The 11,534-nt window shown below is 34.2% G+C and overlaps 1 long non-coding RNA gene across 2 annotated transcripts; it reads left to right on the forward strand.

Moving 5' to 3' along the window:
- Positions 1-913: 913 nt before the first annotated feature.
- On the forward strand, positions 914-4,016 carry LOC114257033 (uncharacterized). Of its 2 annotated transcripts, XR_014350952.1 has the most exons (6): positions 914-1,106; positions 2,652-2,775; positions 2,896-3,023; positions 3,256-3,320; positions 3,416-3,496; positions 3,884-4,016. It is a non-coding gene; the product is annotated as an uncharacterized LOC114257033 (long non-coding RNA). The 2 variants fall into 2 exon arrangements; XR_014350951.1 differs by lacking the exon at positions 3,884-4,016 and having other exon boundaries at positions 3,416-3,875.
- Positions 4,017-11,534: the final 7,518 nt, after the last annotated feature.

An 11,534-nucleotide genomic window follows, 5' to 3' on the forward strand; every position in this document is an offset into this window, starting at 1 on the left:
GGATTTTGTTTGGGAGGAGATAGGGGATGGACTCCATTAGCATCACTTTTATGTGTGCTTATTTATATTGAAGTGTTTTTATTGATACAGCACTAAAATGTGTGTCAAACTGGAAGTATGAAGTGTTTTGATTTGAGCCTGAGTCTCATCTGTTTGTTGACATTGGAAGAATGTGAATATGATATATATAGTTCACTGTTGTAAGTTTGGCCAGGTTCTGAGCCATATTGATAAAGTTGGAAAGTAAAACGTGTCTTAGACAGTAGTGTCATGAGACTGTAAAATGATGTAATTGATTATCTTGGTTAACCATCTATTGAATGCTATTCCTTTAATCAATGCTTATATTTGGTTTAGTATATTTCTACTGGGCTGTGGCTCACCCTTTATGGGAACATCATTTTCAGGTCCAGGTGATAAGCTACCTCCAAGGACTTAGCTTGGAAGGATTTGGATTTTGAAGACTACCTTAGCTATTTGTTTTTATTTGATAAACATTCAAGCCTAGGGCTTTATTTGTATTTGAGTTAGAACTCATATTTTTGTGTCCAAGTGTTGGCTTGGAAAGATGTATGCCCATAGGGCATTTAATTTGATATTACATGTAATGTTTTCTTTTTGTAATACTCTGATGAATGAGATAATGAATTGGTTTCTTTTAATATTGCATGCCAATGATATATATATAATGGGTTTATTTTGAGGGTGTGACATCCTCTCCCTCTCTCTCTTCCTCCGCTTCAACCTTCCTCTGCGTCGAAAATGGCAGAAAAAAAGAAAAAAAAAAAATTTCGAGCCACATCTGAACTAGGCATTTCGGGCCCTCAAACATTTTCCTTTTTTAAAACCATCTAAAAAAAGCAAACCAAATAAATTTTACTTTTTATTTCAAAAACTAATCTACAACCACAAATAAAGCACATCCTTTGATATCTGTGGATTGAGCAGAGACGTGACTTGAGAGAGACAGAGATTGAGGACTGATTCTTTGATTTCCATCGATTTTTGATGATTTTGATCTGGAAAATCTGTTCTCCCTCTTGACTTGAGCGTTTATCTTCGAGATTGTTTGACTCTCTCTGATCTAAATCGATCTAGGGCTCAAGGTAAGGGTTTTCTGATCTAGATTTGCTAAGTTCACTCAAGATCTGTAAAATCTCATGGCTAAAATAACGATTTGGAGTATATTTAAGTTGATGTTTGGAAATTCATATGCATTTTTTCCCCCGATTTAGCTTATTTCTGGAAATTTTGCTTTTGTTTTGTGTTCTTTCTCTTCGTTTGTGGTCTCATGCTCGTTCTAGTCCATGCAATGGGATACATGGAAAGCTCTTGTCATTCATGACGATGGATTTTGTCTGGGGTTTCGAGTGCGGTGTCAGTGTCGCCGGACAAGCAGCGGCCAATATAATTGAGATGAGTCATAAGTAGAAGTAAAAGATATAGAGACCTAGATCTTATTCTCAGATCTGCTATCTCTCCTATCAGATCTGCAAATATCAGGTCAATTCTATTTGTTATTCTCTTCTAGTTTTGATTGGATTTGTGTTTAAGCCACAACACTATTTTGAGCAGTTGGAAAATGTGTTTTGTTTTAGTTTTTGACATAGAATTTTATTTGTTGACAGTCCATTTAGTATTAGCAAGTACAGAGAAATGTGTTTTGAAATAGTTTAGAAAGGATATATATATATATATATATATATGCAGCAGAAGAAGATGAAAAATGACTCCTTTGAGTTTGTTGAAAAGATTGTTTACTCTATTGAGAAAAAAGGATTGGTTTTGTAATACACAAGTTTGTCCATCCCTCTTACTTTATTACAGATTGTGTTTTCTAATTGGTAATTAGAATATTAAACATGTAAAATTACATATCCCTCCTCCAGCCCAGCCAGAGACCCACCCTGCCTACCAAGAGAGGTGATGTGCTCATGCAAATTCTTGTTGGGTACTAGTTTTATTTCATTCATGCCACTTCTCTACTACTAGTAGTATTTTTTCCAAGTATTTTAATATCTTTGTTTTGGGTATTGTTGTGTTGTTCTTCTCCTTTCTCCAGCCTGAATTGTAATGGTGAAAGATCCTCTGTTCGCAAATGTTTGTTATTTGTCCTTAAAAACACTCATAATTAGTGGTTTACATGTGAATCTCAGTTGTATAAGAATTTAAAACATATCCACTGATAGGGAAATTGTGCCAAAAAGGAGTGAAGTTTGCAAGTTCACTGAATGAATTTTATATGTTGCATAAATCTGGCTATTAGTCTGTTGCCCTGATATGAAAAGCTTAATTGTAGTATTTGAGTGCTATGTTTGGTCTTTAATTTTGAAGGCAAATTACCCTTGTAGTTATTGTAATTTCACTCTTATGTTGATAATTTGGTCATTTAGTTCTATTTGCCTCAACCAAAAAAAAAAAAAAAAAAAAAAAAAAAAGAACAAAAAAAATTGAAGTTCTTACCATGTTACAATTTAATGCAATTGATTATGCCTTTTGTAAAAATTGGGTTGAGATAAAATTTGGTGATTATGGTGTTAGACATCCAATTTGAAACAAATTTTATAACCACTGTTACCACTACCATAGTTGGTGGGACTTAGCTGTGAGGTGAGTACCTAATGCTTTGCAAATGTTATTTCATTGTATAGACAGTGCATTAACATTGCCGAGGTCATTGAGAATGAGTGGTTTAAGAAGGGATATAAGCCTCCTGTTTTTGAAAACGAGGATGTTTGTCTCGACAATGTGGATGCTATTTTCAATGAATCAAGGGTAACTATATCTTGTTTATAATTTTAGTCAAAAAACATTTGATCATCTACCATTTCGGTTAGTATTGAGGAATAGGGCATTGGGGGTGACTTTAATTGTGATTTTTGTTTGGATGTGCAGCACACTCAAAGCCTTGTCGTGGAAAGACGGGAAGAACAACCTGTGAATCTTGTCTCCATGAATGCTTTTGAATACTTATATCTAAATCTTAGGGTCTCAACCTCAGTTCTCTGTTTGAAAAGCAAATGGTATGTCAGAGGCATATAGCTTTTTGATTGTTATGTTTTGGTAGCCGAGCTATCAGATGTAGAGATCTTTAGAATCTGAGCATTCCATGCATTTTTGTCAATTAAGTCAGAGTTCCTATCTCATATCATGAATGAACCAGTTGATATTTAGTTTTTTTAACTTGTTTGATGATGTATGTTTCCAATAGTTAATAGTTGAGTGACTAATAACTGTCTCTATTATATTTGATAGACCCTGAGCTGAAGCTTCAAGAGGAGAAAACTGGGTGCAAGGGTTATTTATCTATTGCAACAGAGGTATGATCTTTCAGGAGTCACCTGTTGAATGAAAAATCACTAGACTATCATGTGAAGCAGTGTTTAAAACTGGGTCTGAAAATAATGTCCTACAGATTTATGAGATGGCTCCCTCACTTTCACTTTGCATGGTTGAGCTTCTCAAGGCTGGAGGGGACACCTTAGAATTTCATAAGGTATGGTTCTGAAATCTCATTGCAATGGTTACACACGTACACTAGGTTTTAATGCTTATGCAATTGTTTATTTATTGGTTTTATGCACCCTACTATTCATGCTAATGTCACCTAATTAAGCTCTACATAAAATTTCTTGGATTTTACAATTAGCAAATGCAAGTGATTTTCTATTGGACAGTGGCATATCCTTGTCATCCACCTGTTTTGTTTCCAGAAATTTTAACTATAGGCTCTGTGGCTTGTCCTTATTGGAAGTTCAACCAAATTGTTACCTTTTTGTGCACAGTTGTCCCATGTTATGGAATCCCCTTTGTGCACATGTGTTGCTTTTGTATCCTATTGACTATAATTTTTAAGCTCAACATTGCACATTCTTTATTATAGTTCTACAAGAACCTTGCAACTGGTTTGAAAGATATTGTCTAGAAATCAGGAGATGAAACAAAAGAGGAAGCAAATGATGGTCAGTATACAGTAGTAATAGCAATTACCATATTTCAATTGAATATCGTGTAATGGTTTTTGAATGGGTAATGATCATCCCCTATCTTCTCCCAATACTATCCGGTTTAGAGGTACATCCCCCATCTTCCCCTAAACTGCGGAGTACATCCCCCATCTCCTCCTCTACACATAACGTATACAAACACAATGGTTCTATATACAATCACTCAATACATACAGTTAATGTATTCTATCAACCGTCAAGTTCCATGACACATTCCATTGATTAGTTTCCGTTTGCCTAATCATCATGCATTGTCTACAACAATCACGACTATCCTCCACCGATAGCCCAAAGCAGTTATTTCTAAACAGAAAATAAATGCACAATGGATATTCAATCAACATTTCATTTCCTCATTTCTCACAATTAATTATCCCAATTAATCAAACAATGTAATTAGGTCGTTATCCATAATTACCATTTCAACCCTTAGGTCCCATTTTCATCAATGATTCAACATTTATTTCATTTCTCTATGCCAAACATGCATCTAGGTTTATTATGAATAAAACCCCAACTTTTGTAAAATAACACAAAAGCCCCAAACTTTCACAAAATTACCAAACCAACCCCAACATCTCAAAATACTAAAATTTAAAGACAAAATCCATAGAGAGGAGTAGGATATCCCTACCTTGAAGTTTGAGCCAAAAAGGAGATGAAGACTCGAAGATCAACGTGTTCCAAATCCAAACTTTTTCAGATTAAGTCGAAGCTCTCAACGCCCTCTATATCTTTTTAACAAAGGCTCTAGGCTAGATTCACACTCTAGGGAGATCAAATCTTAGAGAGAGTGTAAGTTTAGAGAGAGAGAGTCTCGGATCTAGGGTTTGATCAAAAAAAAAGTGAAAAACTGAAGTTCAAAATCGCTACTGTCCGCTGATATAAAACACGCTCGCTCGAGCGAAGACTTCGTCGCTCGAGCGACCAGACACAGAAAACTCTCGCTCGAGCCAAGAAGTTCTCGCTCGAGCCAAAAACTCAGAAGTGTGCTCGAGCGAAAGAATGCTCGCTCGAGCCAACAACTTAAACCCTCAGGTCTGCCACCAGCACGCTCGAGCGACAGACTTCTCGCTCGAGCGAAGAACAACCAGACCGCTCGAGCGAAGAAAGCTCGCTCGATCCAAGAAATGCAACTCTCAGGTCCAGAACCAGATGCAATCGCTCGCTCGAGCGAAGCCACTCTGGCTCGATCCACCAGACACAAACTCAACTCTCGCTCGAGCGACCAACTCCTCGCTCGAGCGAAGGTCCAAAAATCTGGGCAGCAGCACTAGGCTCCCAAACACAACCAACCTGTAACAAACCTGCCCAACACATCCTATAACTCAATATACAAAGTAAAGAGGATGCAAACAAGATAATAAACAACTACCAACATCCACGGACACATGTCCGGATCACTGTACAACAAGGGTAAACCCGGGATCGCTATACTTTTTTTGTGTGTTTGTTTTTGTTGGTAATTGAGTTTTCTAGATTTTTGTTGGGTAGTTTGAAATCTGATAATGTCTTTTTTTGGTAATTTTGCGATTTGTTGCTTTAATTTCTATGTATTTGTAGTTGAGGGGAGGTGACTATCTTATATCTCTTGTAACTTTTCTGGTCATGCAATATCGTTGCGTAGTCTTAGTTTCAAGGTGAAATATGTAAATATTGTATTCATGTGTCTGATTACTTTTAACTGTTTCTTGATATATCAGAATTGGGTGTTATATAAATGAATGGTTCAAATAATTTTGTATGATTTCCATTTCAGACTTATATTTATACGATCATGCAAGAAAAATCATGAAAACCATATATATAGTTACCTGGTTGAAATGAATTCAATAGTTGTGCTATTTATGCATCAAGGTATTCAAAACTTGCTTGAAAGTTGAATCTTATGGATAATCTAGCTAGTCCTTGGTGTGTGACATATATAAGAGACTGGACATAAGAGAAGCTGAGGGAGGAACCAGAATTGGTATTAATCCATCAATACTAGACAGTTTTGCAAATTTCAATGGAAAGCAGAATATAGTGCAAATTGGGAACATGTGCTATGAAGACAATTCATTTGAGAGAGGTATAGCGTTTGAAACTTCAGGGTTTATTTATGGCAGTGGTAAGGGGTGAATTATAGCTAACAAGTGCAAGAGATGAAGGGTTGTGTGGGTTTGGATTATTTTCTTTTTCTTTTTTGGTAGGTTTGTTGGTTTGGAGTTTGCTTAATTAGATTCTTTTTATATTTTGGGAAAAATTAATTACACAAGTCTTTTTATATGGGGTTGAGTTTTGCTGCTGTAAGTAAATGTGCAGTCATTTACAGACATTCTAATTTATGTCATTATTCATTTATTCATTTATTTCAAAAATCAGGACCAAGTATTGAATTTTTTAATTTATGCCATTTCCCTTCTTAGTACCATCTAGATGCTAATGCAGCTTCTTTGCAGTTATATTGAATTTTTTGATGCAATGCCAGTCCCTATGGCAATAGCACTCTCTAGCCAGCCTCTTCTTGGTTAGCCAGTAATGGTTAAACCATCAGAAGCTGAAAAAAATCTGGTTCAGTCTACTACAGCCACAGCTGGGGCTGTAGGTGGGCTCATAGGCCCCTATTTGGGGGGAGCTAGAAGAGTATGTTCCTTTCTATTGAGGTAAGAAACATCTTCTATTCCTTTCTTATGCTTTTTCTTATACATGGCTGTGTTGCTGCAACATTGTGTCCTTGCTGCCCAGGTGAAGAAACCACACTGGTTGTCTTACCCATGTGCTGCCACTGTCCATGTGACATGACCATAAAGAAAGGATTGGTTTTCCCTCAGCTGATGATTTTTCTTTAGTTTTTTATGTATGAATGTCTAAGTGATTGGTTTACTTTTTGGGTTGAAAATTTTGCCCTAAATCTGGATGCTTTTAACATAATGCATCTGACCTTTCTCAATGATAAAAGTGTTTTTTTTTTTTTTCTTTTCTTTTCTTCTTCTTCTTCTTCTTCTTCTTTTTTTTTTTTTAATCTTTTCTGAATCCCAGATTAGGAACAAAAAGCGGACCTTGGAAATTGGTTTGGTCGGAGATAGAGTAGGAAAATGCCTGAACTCGTGCATAAGTTCCGAGTTCCATATTTTCCCCCTCTGTGCATAATAATGAATTCAAACATAATTTCATGATGGGGTAACTGTTTATGCTATGGAGATTCACAAGTACATAAAAGAAAATTATCTTATTTTGAAGTAAAATATGGCTTGATTCCATTAGTTCTAAAATTTCATGTTTATGTGCATTGGCAGAACATATTTTGCAAGGCTCTTGGAAATTTGATGTTGTTAGTTAGAATATATATTCCAATAATGTTGTCATACATTACAACACAAGTTCATCATAGAACTTTGGCAACATCACTCTCCTCAAAACAATTTTTGCATCCCAGGGATTGAGTGTTAAAGACCTTGTTGTTCTTTTAGTTGTAGTAATTTGTCTACTTGGATGATTGTTAACTTGTTGTGCTTGCTGGTATGGCTCATTTGAGAGTTGTGTTGTTGTGTGTTTGGGAGACTTACCACTCACTTACGATGGTTGTTTTATGCTTCAAATGGTTTCATATATTTTTTTTTACTAACTTGGTAATACAAAGGCAAAGCAGTGAAACATTTCAGATATTGAAATTGAACTTTTATTAGACTTTATGCAACTAGGATTAGATTGAGAAGATTTGTCAGTGAGAGTCCTAACTGTTGATTGGCTTTGATTTTGCTGTTTCTGCAATATTAACCTGGTGCTTCTCTTTTCTCTTTTTTCTTTTTTGCCCCTTGCAAATAGCGTGAAGATGTAGCTTATAATCCTGACTACGGAACCCCCATCCACACTCATTGATCTTCTTCCTTTCTCCAGTGGTGATGATAACTCAGTTTTAGCACCTGAGCGGTAAGCTATTACACATTAATGGGATGCACCTTGGGAGGGACCAATATAAGTTGTATGAACTTACGACACATTAATGGGATGCACCATTTGTGAATTAGCCTTAAAATTAATTTTTTGTTCTCATAATCTCAAAAAAAGTCTGTTACAGGGATAAATTGTATAATTGATCTAATTGTAAATTGATGAGTTACTAATGTTTTTAATCTTTTGTATAATTGATTAATTATTAAAACTTTTAATTTATTTTTTTGCAGATTGGATTAGAGTGGCATTTTTGACGTGCAACAATGATGTAATTTGCTTGAATGTTCATTTTTGTTTGATAAGGATACACATACTTTTTGGAGTTGCACTAGTTATTGTTGGATTTTTGGTGGAATTGAACAAGTTATAACTTTTGGATATTTTGTGGATATTTCACTATTTTATTGTATTAGGACGAAATTATTTGTAATGATGAATGGATATCTTCATTTTGTTAATTCGTAAATGTGTTGATAACAGGTTAGGTTAAGTTGTGATGGAATAGTTATATTCAACAGGTTTCAACATGAACAGGGTCATATTTGTTAAACTAAAATTTAGATTTTGATAAAATAGGTATATAATGTGGAAAAAAATATTATGGAATTATTGACAAAATTTTTCATCCCTAAAGAAGGTTTTTTTTTGTCTCTTATTTAGCTTAGGTGGATGATTAATTTTGTCATGAATTCTTTATTTCGTCGCTAAATGAATTTGTCATGACAAAAAATATTGTCACATTTTATCACTATTACCCTCAATGTGTGACGAATTTTTTTTGACATTATTTCATTATTTTTAATGACGAATTTATTTTTGTCTCTATTGGTAGCTTCTTTGACAAAAAATTTCCGTCTTCGTTTATATTAAACGTGACAAAATTATTGTCTCCATTTCTTATTTTTATGACAAAATACTTGTCTCTAATTTCTTTTTAAATGACAAAATATTTTGTCGCTAATTACTTCCAAGTATGTTCCCAACAGAATGTATTGGAGACAAAACAATTCGTCACAAATTTATCATTTTTAATGATGAATTTGTTTTTGTCTCTATTGATAGCTTCTTTGACAAAAATTTTTTTTGTCTTCATTTATATTAAACGTGACAAAATTATTTCATCTCTATTTCTTATATTTATGACAAAATACTTTTGTCTCTAATTTCTCCTTTAATGACAAAATATTTTGTCGCTAATTACTTACAAGTATGTTCCCAACAGAGTGTATTGGAGACAAAATAATTCGTCACAAATTTTTCATTTTTAATGATGAATTAGTTTTTGTCTCTATTGGTAGCTTCTTTGACAAAAAATTTTCGTCTTCATTTATATTAAATGTGAAAAAATTATTTCGTCTCTATTTCTTATATTTATGACGAAATACTTTTGTCTCTAATTTCTCCTTTAATGACAAAATATTTTGTCGCTAATTACTTACAAGTATGTTCCCAACAAAGTGTATTGGAGACAAAAAAATTCGTCATAAATTTATCATTTTCAATGACGAATTTTTTTTTCGTCTCTAAGACCCTTTAGCGACGACCCTTTGGCGACAAAACGGGTGACGAAAAATGTTCGTCGTAATTACTTTGGGTGACGAAATATATACATTTTGGGACAAATTTGTTTCGTCTTTAAATCCCAAATTTGTTGTAGTGATCCAATTTCTTCAACAATATAAACAGTTCACATTTCTTTTTCATTTCCCATTTCAAAATATCTCACAACAACCATTTCGTTTTGGAGTTTGAAACATGTTCATAAATTTCTGATTTCCTTCACATCATTTAGGAACTCAACACAAGGTATACATCATTTTCCAACACGTTCAAATATACATATGTGAATCTAACACGAAAAATGAAAACAATAAGCACCCAATAATTTTCTACTTAATATATGAGACAACTTGGCCTTCTTGAACCATAACCATCATAACGCATGATACACATAGGTACACTGAGATAATAATGAAAAATAAGCTCTGCTCTACCTGCCTTAAGCACGGTAAGCTAATGATGCACCTTTTCACTATGAAATGTCAATTTACTAGACACCGGCTGGAAGGTAATGGTGCCTCTGCCAAGTTCTCCAGGCACTAGCTGGAAGGTACTAGTACCTTTCATTCTAAGTGTAGCCAATTCTCCAGGCGCTAGCTGGAAGGTAATGGTACCTCTCATTCTTAGCACAGTATACGCTACCAATCATCACAACATGACAAAGTACAACCAACAAGTGTAATGCATACACATAAACTATTCAACACAACAATGTCATCCTCCACCGATGACCAATGACAAAACCTCTAAATGTATGTATTCAACACATGTATTATAATAATTCAACTCTCATGAGATTTCAAATCCAACAACAACAATAGTAAAATAAAATATTCATAATCCAACCTCAAGCTAATTTTTGAAATTCACATATGATTTCATTCTTTCTTTTCAAAAATCAATTCTCTTATTTTCCAAGTTAACATACTCCACCCTTTATCCCAATCAATTCCTTTCATTTCACAAAATTAAATCCATGGATATCAAAGCCACAACCCAACCCAACTAAATATGTTCAATCCAAAATAATTCCAATGCCATAGTTAATTCTCCATTTTAGCTATTAACACATTTACACAACCCATAATAATAATTTACAAACATTATTTAACTTTACCCCTTTTTAATTCACCAAGTCAAAACATTAAATTAGGGCCTTTTCTTCTTTCAACATAAACATGCTAGATTACTCCCCAATTAACCCAAACAATAATCAATTTAACAATCTCACTACAACAAAATGCACATTTGGCGACTAAATTAGCGGCTAAAAAAAATTTAGTCGCCAAAAGTTATGGAATTGGCGACTAAAAAATTTTTTAGTCGGCAAAAGTATAATATTTAGCTACTAATTTTTTTTAGTAGGGGTATATTGGTTATTGGCGACTAAAAAAAATTTAGTCGCTAAAAATTGCCAGAATTGGTGACAAAAAAGAATTTTAGTCGCTATATATTAAGTTTTGGCTACTAAAACCATTTAGTCGCCGAATGAAAAATAAAAAATTATTTTTTACCTTTGGCGACTAAAATTTTGGTCTCCAAAAGTTTATTTTTAGCAACAAAAAGAATTTTAGTCGCCGTATATTGAGTTTTGGCTACTAAAATATTTAGTCGCTAAATAGAAAATAAAAAATTATTTTTTTACCTTTGGTGGCTAAAATTTTGGTCGCCAAAAGTTATTTTCAATGACAAAAAAGAATTTCAATCGTTGTATATTGAGTTTTGGCGACTAACATTTTAGTCACCGTTTGAGTTGATTTGGCTACTAAATAATTTAGTCGTTATTACTTACATTTTTGCCGACCAAATTTGAAATTAGTCGCCAAAATTTTAGTGGGAAAATAAAAACCTATTGGCGCCCTCCCAGGTATTCTCCTCTGTTTACGAATACAAAACACTATCTCTCTCTCTCTCTCTGTCTCTCTCTCTTTCTCTTACACACACAATCATTCACCACCAAATCTCACCTCACCTCACCTCACCACAAGCGCTTAGCACCGGGAAGCATTCAAAGTCGCACGTTGTCACCGT

Source organism: Camellia sinensis, chromosome 14 (assembly GCF_055761805.1).
Source record: "Camellia sinensis isolate YWXY chromosome 14, ASM5576180v1, whole genome shotgun sequence".
Lineage (NCBI taxonomy): Eukaryota > Viridiplantae > Streptophyta > Magnoliopsida > Ericales > Theaceae > Camellia > Camellia sinensis.